Below are 6,828 nucleotides of genomic sequence, written 5' to 3'. Positions count from 1 at the left end.
GTGTTTCATGACTTTTATTTGTTCCTCAACTAATACCACATCATGAATAAAACTGCCTATCAACAAAAACCTGTAAACCCGTAAACCGTTTCTTTTCTTAATTCTGTTACATTTTGATTTACAATGAAATATAAAACGCTAAAAGAAGTGACTGTACGTCTTTTATAGTTTAGATGATGGACCGATCATAGTCAGACAGATACTGAAAATCATGAATCACTGGATAACTGTTTCATCCAAGTATCCTAGACCCCACAGAAGATCTAAACCAGGGCCTTGAGCCTCTCAGTGATTGCTTAATCTCTGGACCAAAACTGTTACTTTGAGTTTCTCATTGACATCAGTTGGTCAGCATATTTTAAACTCAGTTAATTTAGTTCCTTTGTTTTGATTTATTGAAGTGATATCCATTTCTTCATGGTCTTTAATGACTCAGTTTTCACAAATCTTTACATCCGTAAGAAAAGACCGTTTTCATTATCAGTTTTTAATAAAACGTTTTTAAAAGAAATTAAAGCAATAGTGATAGTTCGTATTTTCATTACGCCAAAAATTAATCTGTGTAAGTTAAGGAGATAATCATGATAACTAAAAAGAAGTCATTATCTTAAATATTATATGTGTCACCAACTTCTTGGGAACAGCCACATTTAGTGCATTTGTTTGCAGATATCAAAAGTTCAAAATGTTAATCCAAATTACGGAGGGTTTGAGTTCTACATAAATTAATACTATAATATTATCACCAACGACGCTACGGTTGTATTCACTAAACATGTTATGGTTTTATTTATAATATTTCAAATATCTGTACTCTTGGCAATATGAATCTTACTCAAAAAATTCTATACAAAAAGAACAACAAATGTCAACATGCATTATCTTTCTTAATTATTTATTTAGTTTTTCTCTAATAAACTATAATATGTGTATTTACATCTAAAGAATAATAAAAAATTTAGGCAATTCGATTTATATATAGTAATTATGAAATATCATAATACTCAGGAGGGTTTCAAAAAGTTTGTATAAAACGGGTAGTAGGATTTGGTCAAGATGACTGATAAATGTTTTAAGTACTACTCAATATGTTGATTTTAAGATTAAAATATTATTTGGAAAATTTTAAGTGAGTTATGATGAGTATACTGCACACATAGATCCGTGTTCCAAAAACGTTCTTCATGGAGATTTGTCTTTAATGATGATAAAAGTTTAAAAACTACCCATTAACTGTCACTGTCTGGTACTTGTTCGTTATAATTCATATAGGTTAGCTTTACTGGCCATCAACAGTACTCTACAATTTAAAAAGTTATTTCCGGCTATTGTAGCTAATAGTTTATAGATAGTGATATCCTCAAATTCATTATATATATAGTATTCTTCGAATTGCATTGATTGTGATAGGAATACTTCAGTAATACATTCATTGTGTTGAAGTGGCATATGGAAAATTAAGAGACATGAAGAGATTTTTCTATACTTTATTTATTTATTCCTGTAAACACATTAGCATTGAATCAAAGGAACATTAAAATGTATATCTCTCACACAATAAAAATGAAGACATAAAGAAATAAAGGTGAGTGTGGTGAAAAGTAACAAAAATAAATTGGCGTATGAAAGTGAAGAATAATGGCGTGACTATAATTTATGGACGAGCTAATCAAATTCACCCATCCATATAGCTAAATGGTATGTTAGCATTATTCCTTAACTCTAATTCTCATTCCTAACCTCGCGTTACCCACTTTTATATGTACTCATCTTTAGACCCTAGTAAGTTAGTGAGTTTTCCAAAGGTCGCCACTGAACCTCTCAGAGATCGTTCATAAATTATCGTCTCGACGAAGTTCCTGTCACTTCTATGAAGAAATTTTTAAAAAATTACACCAAGATCACAACTGATGACCTGTTTGAATATCTGGAATACCTTTTCCTGCCATCTAGATATTTCAACAAGTCATCTGTTTTCTTGTTTGTTTTAACAGATCATTATGTCAATTAATTATATGACCTATTCAGTTGATAAGTCGTGTAGGTTGAACGCTATAAACGATTCCTAAGCTATTTCGGTAACCCGCAGTCTAGAACTACACAGCGACTTGAACTCCAGAGAGAAGACACAAGAATGAGAGAAAGCACTTTATTCCAAGGTTCATTCTAGTACAGAAAATCAAGGGTATTTATAGATGTTGGCGTCTGTTGAATTAACATCATATTTCAGCCAATCCGTTAACGTCATATTATGCTACCGACCAATGGTAGCACGCCACGCTGGAATTCTCGAACGTTCCATCATACTCTGATTGGCTAGGCCCTTCGGCTCCTTTTGGGCCTCTGGAGGCTCCTTTGAAGTTCTCCGGAAGCCGACCCAACACCTCCCCCGAATAAGATTTCTTTCTGAGATCTACTTGTAGTTTGATAACTGGATTGCGACGGCGTCCCATTATTCTTGTCGTCTTCCTTGTCCAAGGCTTCTTTTCAGTGTTCCCGGGCATTTGTGGCATTGGTGCGTCTAAGATTAAATCTAACGGGAAAATCGGCCGGTTACTTCGAGTCTACACCGTTCTTTTGTCCTTAAGGATTTGATTTGTGTGACGTATACATGTCCCAAAAGCTCCTCGAACTCTGTACAGTACTCTTCCCAGTTTTTGCATAACTTCGCCCGGCTCCCATCGGTTCTTCCCGATGTAGGATTTGATGTAAACTTTGTCGCCAACACTGAAGTTTCGGATACTTGGACCGTGACTGCGCTCATCCACTGATTTGGATGGCAACATGGCATCGAAGATGGTTCGAATGCGCCTTCCAAACATGGCTTCCGCGGGAGATTTGCGGTCTTGAACATTTGGGTTAGGGGTGGATCTGTATGATGTTAAATATTTTGTGATCACCTGCCCAGTTGTCCCTTCTCCTCCCCCTTTCGGTAATGCTCGTTTAAAAGTGTCCACAAAGCGCTCTGCTTGTCCGTTTGATTGTGAATGAGAGGGTGGAGAACGAAGATGAGTTATTCCGTTTGTTCTACAGAAATGTTTAAACGATTCTGCGGCAAACTGCGAGCCGTTATCTGTCACTAAGGTCTCTGGTACTCCGAAACAACTAAATAGGGTAGACAACTTGTGGATCGTTTCTGACGTTGTACAATTTGGCATGATATATACTTCCGGCCATTTAGTGAATGCATCTACGATAATTAGAAACATTTTTCCTTGGATTGGACCGGCAAAATCTGCGTGAAGTCGTACCCAGAGTCCTGCAGGCGTAGGCCAATGCTGAGGTTCGCATTTCAAAGAATTTTTAGCGGCTTGAATGCATGATGAACAGTTACGGCATTTATTTTCGAGATCTTTGTCCATTGACGGCCAATAAGCATAACTACGAGCCAAAGATTTCATTTTATTGATTCCAGGATGACCACTGTGAAACTGCTTGAGAACCTTGTGACGTAATAACTTCGGAATAACAGTTCGATCACCGAACATAATACAGGAGTCAACAACCATTAGTGAGTCCCGTCGACGAAAATATTGCAAAAGTTCTCCGTCAAGGTGATTGTTTGGCCATTTGGCCGAGAGATAGAATTTAACTGTGCTCAGTATCTTATCACTTTCAGTGATCTTCTTGATAGTTTCAAAGGTTACTGGGAGTCCATTAACTGCGTCATCCAACACGCGATGAACTTCTTCCTCGGCTTTTATATTTGCTACAAGGGTCTCCTCTGGGGCATTTGATTGGGAGCCTATTAATCTCGACAATGCGTCAGCTTGCCCGAAAGCGGTAGTAGACTGATACTTGATCTTGAAATCGTAACCCAGAAGTGTGGTTGCCCATCGTTGGAGTCGGTTAGCTGTATGAACAGTAATTCCTTTCTTCGACCCAAAAACTACAAGTAGTGGCTTATGCTCTGTTATCAGGGTAAAATGTCGACCATATATCATCTTGTGGAACTTTTTCACTGCAAAGATAATTGATAGGGCTTCTTTCTCGATTTGGCTATAGTTCCTTTCAGTCGTTGTCAAAGATCTGGCAGCGTGTGAGATAGCTTTTTCAGACCCATCAAGAAAAATGTGAGAGATAACTGCGCCCACACCATAGTTAGAAGCATCCGAAGCGACGACTATCGGTAGAGAAGGATCATAATGTGTCAATAAGAGATCGGAAGTTAGAAGTTGCTTGATTTTCTCAAAAGACGCTTGGCAGTCTGCATACCAATTCCATCTTGTGTTCTTTTGTAGTAGGTTGTTTAGTGGAGCACGTAGACGATGGAGATCGGGGAGAAAGGTACCGTAATGGCTGACCAATCCCAAGAATGATCGTAGGGTAGTAATGTCCCTGGGTCTAGGCATTGTTTTCACTGCTTCAATGTTCTCTGGATCTGGTCGTCTTCCATCTTTATCTATTATGAACCCAAGGTACCGTACTTGCTGCATATAGAAGTCACACTTTTCCGCTCGGAGGTGAAAACCATAATCGGCTATGAGTTCTAGTACCTGGTCCAGTTTCTTCTGCAGGTCCGTTTTATCTACTGCCGTAATTATGATGTCGTCTAAGTAAGCTGCTGCCCCTGGAATACCTTGTAACATGGTATCCATAATTTGCTGGAAAATAAAGGGCGCTGTCTTCACCCCAAAAGGTAGTCGGTTATACCGGAACAGACCTTTGTGTGTGTTGATCGTTAAGAGATCTTTGCTTTCATCAGATACAGGGATTTGTAGGTATGCGTCTGATAAGTCCAATTTTGCAAAATATCTGCCACCGTTCAGCTTTGCGAAAAAATCTTCTGGTAAGGGTAACGGATACTGGTGAGACTCTAGAGCTTCATTTAATCCCGTAGAGTAGTCTGCACATAGACGAACGCTTCCATTCGACTTCTTGACCACCACTATTGGTGCAGCCCAATTCGAGAAGTTCACAGGCTCGATAACACCCATTTGCTGAAGTCGTTGTAATTCTTGTTCAACTATTGGAAGAGCAGCATAGGGTACAGGTCTTTTAGGTCGAAAAACGGGAGCAGCTTCAGGTTTTAGAGTTAACAGTGCTTTGGCTTTCGTACATTCTCCCAATCCTTCTCTAAACACGTTTTGATGTCTTTGTAGCATGGCGTTTTTCTGATTCCATTCTGGGGTGTTGTCTGTACTTACTCGTTGTCTATAGTCTCTTCTCCTGCAGAAGTTTTCTTTATGCCCCTTCCGATGACATTTGCTGCAACGATGTTCTTTATATAGGCAAAACCTCTTATAGTGCCAACCTCCACATGCCCAGCATGGAGATGATGGTTTGTCGCTGTTATTTTGAAAATTATGGGTACTGGAACCTTGAAAGACTTTTCTCTTGACTGCATTGACGTTATGGAAACAGTTACCGTTTTCTACCATTGAGGTATCATGCTTTAAGTTTACTAACCTTTGGCACTCAGTAGTCACTTCTTGCAGGGTCATGTTAGGGCAGTGTTCGAGTTTGCTTAGGATTCTGGTTCGGATATCGGCATCTTCGGGTGAGCGCAGGCTACAGATAAATACTAAGTATTTAAACTGATCTTCAGACATGGACGACAATCTAAACCTCTCGCATTCTCGGTTCACAGTTCCTGCATGCTTCACCCAATCATCTCCTGGTTCTTTCGTTAACTTTAAGCACTGGTAACGGATATTAAATAGAGATGATTGTTCTCCGAAGATTTGGGATAGGGTTTTGACTAAAATCTCGTGGGTTCTTCGGAAGAATGAAGTTGCTATAGCGTTCATGTTCCATAGTCCCAAGTTTTCTAAGAAGTATTCTGACTTTTGAAGCATCATCCAGTTTGCAAAGATCAATATAAAACAAATCTTCATACTTCTTAAACCACGACTCGAAAGGTACACCTGCTACACCATCAAAATTAAATTCATGGATGGCATTAATGACTGAATCAGTATGTGATACTTGAGATTCACTAGAAGCAGGGTTTTTCTCGAACAGGTAGAATTTCTGCATCAGGGTTTCCATGATTCTAATTTGGGACTCTTCAAACCTCTTTTCTTGACGCACCATATAAGCTTCTAATTGCTCCAAGGAAATATTCATTGAAGTTTTCATCCCCGTCGCCACTGATAAGTCGTGTAGGTTGAACGCTATAAACGATTCCTAAGCTATTTCGGTAACCCGCAGTCTAGAACTACACAGCGACTTGAACTCCAGAGAGAAGACACAAGAATGAGAGAAAGCACTTTATTCCAAGGTTCATTCTAGTACAGAAAATCAAGGGTATTTATAGATGTTGGCGTCTGTTGAATTAACATCATATTTCAGCCAATCCGTCAACGTCATATTATGCTACCGACCAATGGTAGCACGCCACGCTGGAATTCTCGAACGTTCCATCATACTCTGATTGGCTAGGCCCTTCGGCTCCTTTTTGGGCCTCTGGAGGCTCCTTTGAAGTTCTCCGGAAGCCGACCCAACATCAGTTACAAAAATGTGCAAACGGAGACATCGTGATTGCTGGCAACATGTCGATTTTTGAAATGCTAACATCTAACTGGAGATCGCCCAATATTTATCGTCAATATCGACCAAGAAATAAGAAACGGAAACTCGCTGAAATACTTTGTGTTGAGAATTCTGTATTGCACCAAAAATATAATACTGAATAAATCTAATCATAACTGTAATAGTATTCCAACCCATGTCTGATAACGTCTCTAGCCACTGTGTTGCATCATCCCTTGAAGCCCAACCAGAAAGTCGTGAAGGACCAACAGATGTCAGTCTTGCACAGCTTTCTTTAATATCACGATACAATATCATTAACTGGCCACCTCTCAATGTCTTTCCAACCAGACG

Source organism: Schistosoma haematobium, chromosome 1 (genome assembly GCF_000699445.3).
Source record: "Schistosoma haematobium chromosome 1, whole genome shotgun sequence".
Taxonomy (NCBI): domain Eukaryota; kingdom Metazoa; phylum Platyhelminthes; class Trematoda; order Strigeidida; family Schistosomatidae; genus Schistosoma; species Schistosoma haematobium.
This window is presented reverse-complemented; position numbering follows the sequence as displayed.